At 50.9% G+C, this 14,009-nt stretch overlaps 1 non-coding gene across 1 annotated transcript; it reads right to left on the bottom strand.

The window, feature by feature from the left end:
* Window positions 1-3,381: 3,381 nt before the first annotated feature.
* On the bottom strand, window positions 3,382-3,487 carry LOC120364784 (U6 spliceosomal RNA). Its single transcript, XR_005579926.1, has one exon. It is a non-coding gene; the product is annotated as a U6 spliceosomal RNA (small nuclear RNA).
* Window positions 3,488-14,009: the final 10,522 nt, after the last annotated feature.

Raw genomic sequence — 14,009 nt, 5'->3', positions numbered from 1 at the left:
GGAGAAGCCAGCAGCTGTTGGCAGCTGGCTGAGCCCCCTCTGGAAGGCCAAACCCAGCATCCTAGAAGGGGCTGTGTTTAGATGTTGGTATTCGAATGAGATGCAAATTGGTCGTTTAAGCGGTCACTTCCTCAGTTTTCCAGGCTGTCCGTTTAAGTTTTAATTTGTGCAGGCAATAAATGCTTAATTACATTATTAATATATTGGAAGAGAGCAGTGGACAGCACATCCTAATTGGCATTTAACTAGAGCGTTCTGGCAAATTAGCCAAGACTTTCTCCAGCAGCGGAAGGAGGGCAAGCCAATTAGTCTCAGGCACAACCCCTCTGGACGGAGCTTCGGGCTGGAGAAGCCAGACCCAGTCGCTTCCCCAGGCTCAGTGCCAGGCTGTTCCCTAACAGACATCCCGGCCCAAAGGATGCTGGGAGTCCAGGGGCACACTCTTAGTCTTCTAGTCCAGTTGGGCCTTGGAAAAACTTTCTGCTAGGCTGTGTGTGGCTCCTTCTGCCCAAACCTCAACCCTTGCCTCCATCCCTCCAGCGCCACCCTCAGCAGAGAAGAGGACCAAAGGCCTGGAAGCAGCAGCTGTCTGAGTGCCTAAGGTCCCCCCGGATGTGCCCACCATATCCCTGTCTTGGCTGGTGGGCCCAGAACGAAGCTCCTCTCTGGAGACCATGGAGGCCTTTCTCTGCTCCCCTATTCTACCCACTCGTGGTTGCAGATGGTTAAAGAGAGAAACTTGATGAATTGAGGAATTCACGTATTCATTTACAACACATTTTTGGCTGCTCTTGGACTGCAATGCAGTAACAACCATACCCAGAATCCCGGCTAAAGAATTCAGAACCCTGGGTATGCCTGATTCCAAAATGGCCAGTGCTGTACTGGCCACAGGCTGTTACCGAGCTGTGTGTAAAGTCCTGGGGTGGGAGTGGGTCATTTTGTTTGGGAGGTTCTGAAGTGACATGTCACCTGGCCCTTGAAGGATGTGTAGGAGTTCTCCAGACAGAGATGTGTTAAGAGTATTTCAGGTAGCCTTGAGAATTTGCCATCTTACGCTGGTTGTTCTAAAAGAGATCATCCTACTCCAACACACTCATTCTGCACATGGAGAGGTAAAATCTAGAGAGGAAACTAAGATTTGGCCCAATCAGACCATCAGAAAGCATGTGCCAACATGCTCAAGGGTACGGCCACATCCTGAGAGCAGCAGGAGGGGAGGAACCCAGGGGAAGGGTAGCACCAGCCTGACTCCTGGGAGGATGCTAGATCTGGTACAAGCTTCTGTTCCCTCACAAAGCAACAAGAACCCCAGGGGGATACAAACTGAGTTTGCAGGAGCCGCATTTGGTGGACATTGAAGAATGTCCTTCCATGTCCAGTGTTCTTCAATGTTCAATGGGAAGGGCATTTTTCAAGGGTAGGAAAGTTGGAGGAGGAAAGCCCTCTGAACGCTTGAGGAGAAGGCCAGCTAGACCTGCTTCTGGAGCCACCTCTATACCAGTGCCCACAGCTGGAGGCTCTACCAGCACATCCTTGAGATGCTCTGGAGAGCAGCCCTTAGGCTCTACATAGGTGCTGGCTTCTTGGACCCCAGACCCTATTTTCTCTTCTGGTTTACAGGCTTGATGGCAGAGTCGGGCCAAGTCCTTCTCCATGGGAGACTGTAGTTCCACTCCTCATCCCCAGAACAACTCCCAGATGAGACACTGCAGGCAATGTCCTCACCCTAGCCTCTACTAACCATGCTTCCCACAGCACACACACACTCCAGGAGCTGGGGCCTCATCTAAGCTGGCAATTTTGCATCCAAGCTCATCCTGAGCTCCATGGAGAAAGGCACAAGCCTGGCTGCTTGGCTTGAGAACCATCCACAGGGCATCATCAACATACATCACAGGCCCTATTGAGCACGGAGAACTTAACCCAGGCTATACCCTAGAATCATCTGGGGATTTTTAAAAATCAGGCCACACCCCATATCAATAGGGTCAGAGCCTCTGGGATTGGGATTGGGGCCTGGACAGGCTTTTTTTTTTTTTTTTTTTTTTTTTTAGATGAGTTCTTGCTTTGTCACCCAGGCTGGAGTGCAGTGACACAATCACAGCTCACTGCAGCCTTGACCTCCTGGGCACAAGCATTCCTCTTGCCTCAGCCTCCCAAGTAGGCTACAGACACCTGTCACCACTCCCGACTAGTTTTATTATTTATTATCATTGTTTTGTAGAGACAGGGGTCTCCCTATTTTACTCAGGCTGATCTTGAACTCCTGGCCTCAAGCAATCCTCCCAAAGTGCTGGAATTACAGGTGTGAGCCACTGTGCCTGGTAACAGACATATTTTTAATATGCTACCCAGGAGATTCAAATGGACAGCCAGCATGGAGGCAGAGGCCACCTCAGGTGTCAGTCGTGAGGAAGAGGTGGGTCTTGAGATAGGAAAGTGAAACTGAAGATGTGGGAAGTTGGGTGATTCCATGAGTTAACACACATAGGGTTTGAATGCCAATTAATGCTATTTATTGTTGTCATCATTAGTTGTCATCCATCATCTTCATGTTCATCATCATCATCACCTGTGAGACTTGGGATCCCGGATGACAGTGACTGCAATGGAGGTCACCACCTGAGGCAAGTAGGGGACAGGATGGAGCCACACCCATAATCCTCATGAAGCAGGTTTTTGGGGTTTAGACCACGCATGGACCCTTGGACCCTGGGCACCTGCCAAAAGGGGAAGAGGGATTATGAAAGAGCCCAGGCAGGAAGTCCCATAGGCCCTGGGCACCTGCCAGAAAGGGGAAGAGGGATTATGAAAGAGCCCAGTCGGGAGGTCCCACAGTCCTGGGCACCTGCCAGAAAGGAGAAGAGGGATTATGAAAGAGCCCAGGCGGGAGGTCCCATAGGCCCTCTCTGAATGGAGCTTCTTGCTCCATGATGCTGTCAACCTAGGAGAAGTGAATGTGCTTCATGAAAGGTGACAGTTCCCCTGTATCCCAGTTAGGCAGATGAGGGAGGACTCTGAGAGAGGTGGAAGGGAGGGTGGCAGGGCCTGTGCTCTTTGAGCCCTCCACTCTCTGCCTGAGGATGGGCCCTAAGGTCCCTAACAAAGGCCTCTTCCATTCCACAGTGAGGAAAGACCTCCTTGGGGGTGACTGACCCAGAGACCAGCTGGCCAGGGTCCCCCAACCTGACCTCCTGCTTACAACCACCCTCCCCTCAGTAGCCAGCTCCTTTTTATTTTGCCACACTCCTGGGACCCTCATCCCTGAGAGCCCCCATGGCATCCAAGGCAAAAAGCGACAGCAAGTAACACAACTGTACAAGCTGCCTTCCAACCTAGGCTGGCAGCCCCTCGAGGGCTGGGATCTTGTCTTTTTCTTTTTTAATGTGATGCCTCACAAATTTGCATGTCATCTTTGCACAGGACCGTGCTATTTGTCGCTGTATCTTTCCAATTTTAGTACATGTGCTGCCGAAGCAAGCACCAGGATCATGTCTTACTCATCCCCGGCACCCAACCCAGAGCTAGCACAGAGTGGGTACTCAATAGAGGCTGAACCAAACTGAACTGATCAAGGTGAGAGTGAAAAGAGACCTTTCAGCTGGGCGTGGTGGCTCCTGCCTGTAATCCCAACACTTTGGGAACCTGAGGTGGGAGGATTACTTGAGGCTGGGAGTTTGAAACTAGCCTGAGCAACATAGCAAGACTTCCACTACAAAAAATTAAAAAATTAGCCAGGTGTGGGACACACCTGTAGTCTGAGCTACTTGGAAGGCTGAGGTGGGAGGATCGCTTGAGCCCAAGAGTTGGAGGCTGCAGTGAGTTCTAATTGTACCATTGCACCCCAGGATGGGTGACAGAGTGAGACCTTATGTCTTAAAATAATTAAATAAAATTAAGAGACTTTCAGGTGGTACAGCCCAACCTTCCCCAGGGTAGGGGGATTTCCTCCAAATGTGCCCAGCCTCTGGTGCTGGGCAATTTGTTACCGCTCAAGGTAAGCCCTGATGTCACAGGGCTACCCTTCTATGCGGACAAAAATTCCCTCCCCTACACTTCACCCACTGGTCTAGGCATTTCCTTGGGAAGCTACACAGAATAACTCCATCTGGCCTTCCTGGGAGAGTCCTTCAAATATTGGAAGATGGCTACTCCTCACCAAACTCCTTTTTGAGATATTTAACCCTATACTATCATCATCAGGCCACTTGGCAACATAGCGGTTAGGAACCTGTGTTTAATAGTCAGGCAAACCTGGGTTCAAGTCTTGACTCCATTGATCAGTAGCTGTGGGAAAGCATGATCACAATGGCCAGCTCGGCGCAAGCCCTCGCACCAACATCAAACAACCCCAGTTACCTATGGACCGGTCGCAGTGTGTCAGTGTGGGTTCACCAACTACCACAAATGGACCCCTGTGGTGTAGGATGTTTTTTCCTTTATTTTTGGTATGGGATTTTTTATAGTGGGAGAGGTCATACCTATGCAGAGGTAGGGAGTCAATTTCTCATAGACTGTCTGTACCTTCCACTCAATCTTGTTGTGAGCCTAAAGTTGCTCTTTAAACAAAGTCTGTTAGCCAGGCGTGGTGGCTCACACCCGTAATACCAGCACTTTGGGAGGCCGAGGCTAGTAAATCACCTGAGGTCAGGAGTGCAAGACCAGCTTGGCCAACAGAGTGAAACCCCGTCTCTACTAAAAATATAAAAAATTAGCCAGGCACGGTGGTGGCTGCTGGTAGTCCCAGCTACTCAAGAGGCTGAGGCAGGAGAATCACGTGAACCTGGAAGGCAGAAGTGAGCTGAGGAGGATGGATGGATGATTTGGATGGGCAAGTAAGCCTTTGAGTTGTTTTCACGTGTGCTACCTCCAAGCAGGTCTTCTTCACCCTGCAATTGTGCCGCCTGTTTACCCCCAAATGTAATTTTCATGCACCTCTGCAATGTTTTATCTTGGTGACGAAGGTCAGCATTTCAGCCTCCGCTATTCCTTTTGGAGACTGATTCCATCAGGTTAGTCCACAGCAGACATTTATGGAAAACCTGGTGAAAGGAAAGAGGTCTTTAGAGTCAAACTGACCTTGATTAATCCCTGGTTCCACCACCTGTCAGCTCTGCAGACCTTTGGCAAGGTACCTGCCTTCCCTGAACTTTATTTCTCCACCTATGTGAGTGGACTGCTGAGATGAATAAAGATAGTTCGTACATAGAGTAAGGTATTCGTAAAGCAGGTAATGGGGATACCTGCCACAGATGGCTGTAAGGATTGAAGGAGAATTGACTCCTTGTAAAGCACTCAGCAGAACACCTCAAACAGACAGAGTGCTCAGCTGTGTTGAACTAGGATGGTATTCTTGCTTACTGTTATTTTCACCACTGTATATCTGTATATCTGCCCTCAGCAGAGAAATAGAACTCATCGTGTAAATAACATCAAGTAGTAAGACACTTGCCAAGTTCCAGGTAGGACCCCAGCCCTGTTCCTTCCTGGCTACGTGGTGAGCACCACCCCTTGGTTTCTTTCTCTCTGACTGGCGTCATTTCGCACCAGCCTGTTGACCCACCAGCCTGTTGGAGGGGCCCGGGCCTGGAGGAGCTGGGCTGTGTCCCTCAGGGCAGGGCTGGGTTGGGATCCCCACACTGGGCCACCCTCATGCAGGGTGCACTGAGGCCAGCTGCAGGAATGTGAGGCCGCATTCACCCCAGAGCAAAGGCTTCCGGTGCCTTCTACAGTGTCATCCACTGAAGCCACCTGGAAATGCCCCAGGAGCCACCTGACATGGGAAGCGAGAGGATAGGTCTCAGCTGTGATCATTTTTACTTAGCAGGATCCTGTGTGAGGTTCGGTACTTCGTTATTTTTAGTTTTCAAGCTTTTTTTTTTTTATTGAGGAATACCGTACCAACAGTAAAGTGCACAGATCTTAGGGGTTCAGCTCCGTTTGTACACACCCATGTCACCACCCCCGGATCAAGACAGAGGCTCATTCATGCTCCCACCCAGGCATGACCCCCATTCTGGAACTTCACAGAAATGAAGTCATACCTAGTCTATTCTATTCATAGAATTGAATTGAGGGTACTATTTTTGCAGCTCTTTCACAGCAATGGTCCATTGCTGTGTATTATTATCCCAAAGTGAGAACCGGCCACCGTGTGCCTCTCTCTTCTACCATCAGTGGGGATGTGAGCAGTCTCCAGTTTGGGAAGATTATGAGTAAAGTTGCTACAAACATTCTTGCATGTAACTTTGGGGCCCATCAGCTTCGTTTCTGCTGGGAGTGGAACTAGGGTTAGTAGATTCAGTGTTCCAGGGTGGTTGTGCCAGTGTCGCCCCACCGACAGCATATGAGAGTTCCCGTGGCCCTGCTTCTTGCCCACTCCTGGTGTCATCCATCCTTTTAGCTTTTAGCCTTTCTGGCAAGGGCATAGCAGTATCTTATTATGGTTTAATTTGTGTTTCCCTGATGACTAAGGATGTTGAGCACTTTTTCATACGACTATCAGAGATGCAGGGTTTTGAAAGGTACCTATGCTTTTAAAAAGGAACATTTGCCATCCTGGCTAAGACGGTGAAATCCCATCTCTACTAAAAAATACAAAAAATTATCTGGGCATGGTGGCAGATGCCTGTGATCCTAGCTACTCATGAGGCTGAGGCAGGAGAGTCACTTGAACCTGGGAGGCAGAGGTTGCAATAAGCCAAGATTGTGCCATTGCACTCCAGCCTGGGAGATAGATTGAGACCCCGTCTCAAAAAAAAAAAAAAAGAATGTTTGAAGGCCCATTATCATATATTCCCTGGAGCTCAAGAGGAAGCGTTGGTGTGTATCCAGTCAGCCAGGCTGGGCAACTCCTAGGAGAAACCCCTGTTCTGGAATAGTAAGGAAAAGCCAGCCATTAGGTAACAGGAGTCCTGAGGCACAACAGAGCGGGTGGCATGAGGCCTCCAGATGCCATGGTGATCACACCAGGTAGGGTTCACTTGGAAACCTTTCTCTGGTCCCCACAATTGACCCTAAGGGATGGAAATTTCCTGGGGATTTATGACAAGAAAGGCAGGAGACAGTAAGCCACACCAAGTGGTATTTTCCTTGTTGACTATAATGGGTTGGGAGGGAAGAGCAGGTGGTGAGAGCCGGATGGCAGCGGACAGGAGGGAGGCAACATGCTGACGAGACGCCTGGACTAGGTGGCAGGGGGCTGGGCTCTGCAACCAGCCCTGCCACTACTCACCAGGTGACCTTGAGCAAGGCCCTTTGCCTCTCGGATTTCATGACTCCTCTCTGCCTATGGAACAAAGATCCTGGGTAATGGAAGATGGAAGCCTGGCGGCCTCTTCTGAGTTGCTCCTGAAGACAAAACAGCAGGGCTGGGTAGCAGGTCCACCCCGGAGCTGCTAGACAGCCCTGACAGTGATGAATCACCACACCCCACTCCATCTCCACTATCTACTGCAATTGATCCTGAGCCCAGGTGCCTGGGGTGATAGTGGCCAAGGGCAGCTTCCAGAGAAGTCTGGTGTTCGGCAGCTGCAGTGGGAGTGGGGGATTTGGGGTGGGCATAGTCTCATCCCCTCACTGTGAGAGTGATCCACTCTGCCCTCCCCTGCAGAGAAGTGAAGGAGTTGCCCTGCTAATAAAACAAACACTCCAAGCCCCTACGAGAGGGGAGCAGAGAAGGGGCTCCAGGGAAAACCATGGTGAGAGCAGGCTCCCCATGTCTCCTCTCACAGCCCACGTAAGGAGCGTTGGGTGGTGAGGACAGACCCCTCCCCCAAGAAAGATTGGGGCTGTCTGTCTCCAGGGTTTCCTCACAGAAGTATCTGTTCACCCCAGGAAAATTTGGGGGCTTGATCAATGAAAATCATAGGTCTCTCACATGATACTCTTTCTGAAGACACGCCCAAGCCCCAGTGGGAATTGGAGCCACCAGCTGGCTGGTGCAGGCTCTGGGGTAAGGACGGTACCCAAGGGCCCCTGACTGGGAAGCTCCCCCTCTGAAACACGCTGCCTCCTCTTATTTTCTGCTGTCGCCTCCCAGGGGTCAAGTTCTCCTTACAAAGCCTGGGCTCACGGGTGTCCTATTCCATGCCCTATTCTTTCGTCTCTGTAGTTCAACTCATGCAAACCCCAAGCAAGAGGTCTAACTTCCTATCCAAGAATTACAGACCGTTAGAACCAGATGGAACCTCAAAGATCATTCTCCCCAACTCTCAAATGGGGAAATTGAGTCCCAGGATTCTAACAACAGTAAGAATTCTTTACATTAATATGATGTCTGGAAATTACAAAGTGGCTCAAGATATTTTAATAAGAGTTAAGACTTACAATATCACTCCCTAAGTACCAGGCACTGTTCAACATACTTTGTAACACTGAGGCCTCACCTCCATCCTCGGAGGTAGGTATGATTACTATTACTATCAACCCCTACACAAGGACATGAAGACGTGAACTCCCACGGTCCCCCAGTTAGCCATTGAGGAGCTGGGCTTTAAACCTAGGCAGTCCGGCCACAGAAGCCATGTCTCTAACCACTCTGCAATCCTACCCTCGGTCTGCTGACACAGAAACTGTGAAGGGCAGAGCCATATACGGCCTGGCATCAGGGCACGAGGATGCCCAGGAGAGGGAGACTGCACCAGCCTGACTCCACAGGGGATCCCAGGCCCCATACAGGTTTCGTGCACCCAGGAATCAGGAAGTGCCCCAGGTTGGGTGAAACCTGAGTTCGTGGGAACCTTGTTTGGCATCAAATGGCATCATCAGAGGCAGGCCGGACTCATGAGGAAAGACTTCCTGGAAAAGATGCTATGGAAAATGATTTTGTAAAACGGTAGTGATCTGGACAGGTTGTAGAATACACAGCCCTGGGAAGGAGCACAGACCTCCATGTAAATGTGGCCAGCAGTAACTAGAATAGACCAGACCCCTCAGCCTGCAGGAAGGAGACCTCAGCGCCACGATCCTCGTCACCCGAGGGAGGTGAGCAAGGGGCAGGTCTTCCCAAGCCTAGTTAGCTGATGCTTCACCCGAGACCCAGGGAGTTTCAGTGCCTTGCCCAAGGGGACACAGGGCGGTGAGCAGAGGACTCAGAACCTGGACTCAGGCCTTCTGACTCCAAGCCAAGTGCTCTTTACACTGTCCCGAACCGCCCCTTAGAAAGAAACAAAGTGCCATCGTGGCTCAGTTTTCCATTGGCTTATATCTTATTCAATGTGTTAAGTGAGGCAGGTGGATCATGAGATCAGGAGTTCAAGACCAGCCTGACCAACATGGTGAAACCCCATCCCTATCAAAAATACAAAAATTAGACGGGCGTAGTGGTATGCACCTGTAATCCCAGATATTCAGGAGGCTGAGGCAGCAGAATCACTTGAACCCAGGAGGCAGAGGTTGCAGTGGACTGAGATTGCGCCACTGCACTCCAGCCTGGGCAGCAGAGCGAGACGCCATCTCAAAAAATAAAATAAAATAAAATAAAATAAAATAAAATAAAATAAAATAAATGTGTTGAGCATCCACAGTCTGGCTTGAAGTAGTGCTCTGGGATCTCAAAGCACAGCCTAGACACACACAAATGCGGGGCAGTGGGCCCAGTCTTGGAGGCATGCAGGCCTGTGTTCAGTCACCAAGTCTGTCTCTTAGAGATTTGGGGCAAGGAGTGTAAGATGGAGATGATAACGCCTGAGACCCCCAGGGCTGCAGTGAGGGGCAAGCGAGATGCGATGCCCACCGCCCGTGCTCAGGAATCCCCGTGTCCACGCAGCCCCACCCAGCCCACGGCCACCCCCTATCCCAGTCAGATCCAGCTCTTCCCTAACAAGGACCTGGAGGCCAGCTGTCCTCATTTCTCTTCTTGAGGTTGCTGTGCCCTGATTTGAAGCTTCCCGTGGTGCTGCTCATGGAACTTGCCAGAACTAAACTGTCCCAGTCCCCACCACATCCATAAATATGTTCCAGTCTTAAAAGTCCCCAGATTCCCTGAATCTTCAGTCACCCCAGCGTATGAAAGCTCATCCTATCCCCAACCCCCTCAAAAACACAGTTCGAGCCAGAACTCCGCCTGAGGAGGGTAGATCTGTGCCTTCCACCTTGCCAAGGCTAGGAGAAACCCCACAGGGTTTAACTTTATTTTAACAGAAGCATTTGCAAGTCTAAATCCCCTCTTGTTTTAATTACTTCAGACCATGCTGAGGTTATCTCAATATATACTCAATTTGGGGGATTTTCCACAAGGACCTGAGGCCATAGCATGGGGTCCTGGGAGGACAGAGGGCCCATGCTCAGATGGACAGACAGCTCAACTGTCAACCCCCATCACTCCAAGGAGACAGGCGGCCCCTCAGCTTCTGGCTTTTTGCTTTGGGAATTCTAAGCTTTTCAGGTCCCCTCCTCCACCCACTCCCTCCTGGGTGGCAGTGAGTCTGTCTTGCCAATGTGATCCTGGGAAAGTGATGTTTCCACTCCCCCTACTGATGGCTCACTAACTCCAGAATCACCTCTGCCTACCTTCTAAGTGCCCTGCAAAAGTGGACCTACCTGGAAGAAGAAGGTAAACAGACAAGCAAGAGGCAAGTGGGTGGGGTGGGCTCTCCATGCCAAACTAAGAAACGTGGGTACCCTGAAGTTGGAGCAGCTGTGCCCCAGCAAGGCTCAGAATCCAAGTGAAAAGCACAGCAACCTCACACTCCACTTCTGTGACTTTGGAAAAGCCACTTTGCTCTTGTGCCTCAGTTTTCTCCTCTGTAAAATGGTACTATCAACCCATATACAGCCTGTTTTCTAGGATTTAGCAAATACACAAGAATGCAGGTGAAAACCCTTCATAAACCCTGAACTTCTGTGCCAGTGTAAAGGCTTATCATGATGCAATGAACTTTCAAGTTCATTTCCCACCAAAGAAACCCCAAAGCCCATCTAGAATACCCTCAGTGGCTGGAACTTCACTTCCTCCTGAGTCGCCCAAACTCTGCAGGCAGTGCTGATCTTCAGAGGTTTCTAGCAAGTCTGTGGCTGGATGATCAATCATATCAGAAGAAGAAATAGGTGTTCCACAAACTGCCATTCCTGCGTTTTCATATTTTCTGTTTTTATTTTCCTGGTAACATTCCTCTTAAAAAATGCTCATCTCGTCCCAGGTGAAATAAAGTGGAAGAACAACTTGTCCTTGTTGGCAGTGCCTGTCGTAGCAAAAAGTTGAAGCTGGCAGGATTAGGGTGGCCACTGAGGGGGGATGGGGATTGTTGAGGGCCATCTTGTTGAGATGGGGAGCAAGGGAAAAGCTGAAAGAGCTGGAAGTGCGGCCCCTCCCCAGGCCACCCCTCAAACCATCCAGGGAGATCCTGTCTTGGTGGGGCAAGTGGGGCAGGGGGCTTGGGGGACAGGCTGCTTCCGAGACCTGGGGCAGTATGGATGTTGGGGTGAGGAGAAGGGCAGTTAGACTATTTCCTCCTCTCACTAACCCAAATACAGATTCCCTCTTCCTCTCCACCCAGCTGCAGACCATGCCTTGTAAGTGGAGCCTGCTTTTGTTTTTGCTTTTTTGAGACAGTTTCCCTCTTGTCACCCAGGCTGGAGTGCAATGGCATAATCTCAGCTCACTGCAACCTCTGCCTCCTGGGTTCGAGGATTCTCCTGTCTCAGCCCCCAAATAGCTGGAATTATAGGCACCTGCCACCACACCAGGCTAATTTTTGTATTTTTAGTAGAGATGGGGTTTCACCATGTTGGCCAGGCTGGTCTCAAACTCCTGACCTCAAGTGATCCACCTACCTCAGTCTCCCAAAATGTTAGGATTACAGGTGTGAGCCACTGCACCCGGCCTGGAGCCTGCTTTTGAATCCAATGCTGTGGCCCAACTCCCAAATGCTCAAGGGTTGTCTCAGCAGGCCTTGAACTCACATCTTTCTGACTCTGCATGCAGTGTCAGTGAGGCAGGAGTCAAAATTGGCTACTCTAATGCTGTTGCCACCCATGCCCCCCTGCCCCAGCCTCAGACCCAAACCCCAGGAAGGGAGGCCAGGAATGTTGGAGCCCTGCCAGCCTAGATGAGAGGAGGCTCCCCCACCCTCAGGGAAAATAGAGGCCTCATGGGTGTAGGGAGTCCCTGTACAGTGGCCAGCAGCTGACGGAGGGAAGGTGGCTGGAGAGACCTGACAAAAGACCCGAGACACTCCAATGGCTCTCCCTACACAGGCAGCTTCCTGAGCTCCACCCCAGGGGTTTCATCATCTGGGACCCTAGAATGATCTGGAATGGCTGTTTATAGAGCTCTTCAGGGACAGTGACCCCAAACCAATGATGTTTGGTTTCACAGGGACAGTCTCAGGCCTTTTGCTCTGCCCAGCCCTCCTGCTGGGTGCTGGACAGTGGCTCCAAGATGAAGGAGAATCCTGCTGGTGCTGGAAGAGTCTGGTGCTCATCTTCATGCAGCTGGCCCGGCACCACCACCACCACTGCCACCTCCACCACAACCATCATAATCATAGCACTAGCATCACCACCACTACCATCATCTTCATCATCACCACCACACCACCAGCATCACCCCACCACTAACACTATTATCACACCACTAGCATCACCATCATCACCATCACCACCATCACCACTATCACCACCACAATAACCACTATCACCACCACCATCCCCACCACCATCACATTACCACCATCACCACTACCATCACACTATCACCACCACCACCATCATACCATCACCATCACACCACCAGCATCACCACTATCACCACCACCACCATCACACCACCACCATCACCACCACCATCACCACCACCATCACCACTATCACCACCACCACCGCCGCCATCACCACCACCATCACATCACCACCATCACCATCACCAGCACCACCATCACCACCACCAACACCATCACCACCATCACTACCACCATCATACCACCACCGTCACTACCACCATCACACCACCACCATCACTACCACCATCACACCACCACCATCACTACCACCATCACACCACCACCATCACCATGACCATCACACCACCACCATCACCACATCACCACCACCACCATCACACCACCACCACCACCATCACCACCACACCACCCCCATCACACCACCACCATCACCACCATCACCACCATCACCACCACCACCGTCACACCACCACCACCATCACCACCACACCACCCCCATTACACCACCACCATCACAACTATTACCACCACTTTTACCACCACCACCATCACACCACCACCATCACCACCACCATCACCACCACCACCATCATACCACTACCACCATCACCATTACCACCACCAGCACCATACCAACACCATCACCATCACCACCATCACTACCACCAACACCAACACCATCATCAACACTAACACTGTCACCAACACCACTATCACCACCACCACCACCACCATCACCACCACCATCGCCACCACCGTCATCACCCCACCCCACCTCTGTTCCTATGATTTCTGGGCACTGCTCAATGCCAGACTCTCACGTGCTTACCCACTTATTTCTACCCTTTCTCCCTTTTTTGTTGTTTCTATTTTGTTTCGTTTTTGAGACAGTATCTCACTCTTCACCCAGGCTGGAGTGCAGTGGCACGATCTCTCGGCTCACTGCAACCTCTGCCTCCCGGGTTCAAGTGATTCTCCTGTCTCAGCCTCCTGAGTAGCTGGGATTACAGGTGCCCACCACCACGCCTAATTTTTTCTGTTTTTAGTAGAGACAGGGTTTCTCCCTGTTGGCCAGGCTGGTCTCAAACTCCTGACCTCAGCTGATCTGCACGCCTTGGCCTCCCAAGTCTGGGATTACAGGTGTGAGCCACTGCACCCAGTCCCCTTTCCTCCTTTTACAAAAAACTAAGGCTCAGCACAGCTGAGGTCACACTGCTAAAGAGGAGAGAACCGGTCATGACCTTCCCACTGTGCTTTGCGCTTTTGCAGATTTGGCGCTTTTTTCCTTCCTCATTAAGGAAGCCCTTTGTGAGAAGTGGATAG

The sequence above is a fragment of the Saimiri boliviensis genome, chromosome 6 (assembly GCF_048565385.1).
Source record: "Saimiri boliviensis isolate mSaiBol1 chromosome 6, mSaiBol1.pri, whole genome shotgun sequence".
NCBI classification, from domain to species: Eukaryota; Metazoa; Chordata; class Mammalia; order Primates; family Cebidae; genus Saimiri; species Saimiri boliviensis.
The sequence above is the reverse complement of the archived record's forward strand: the minus strand, read 5'-3'. Positions and strand labels throughout refer to the sequence as shown.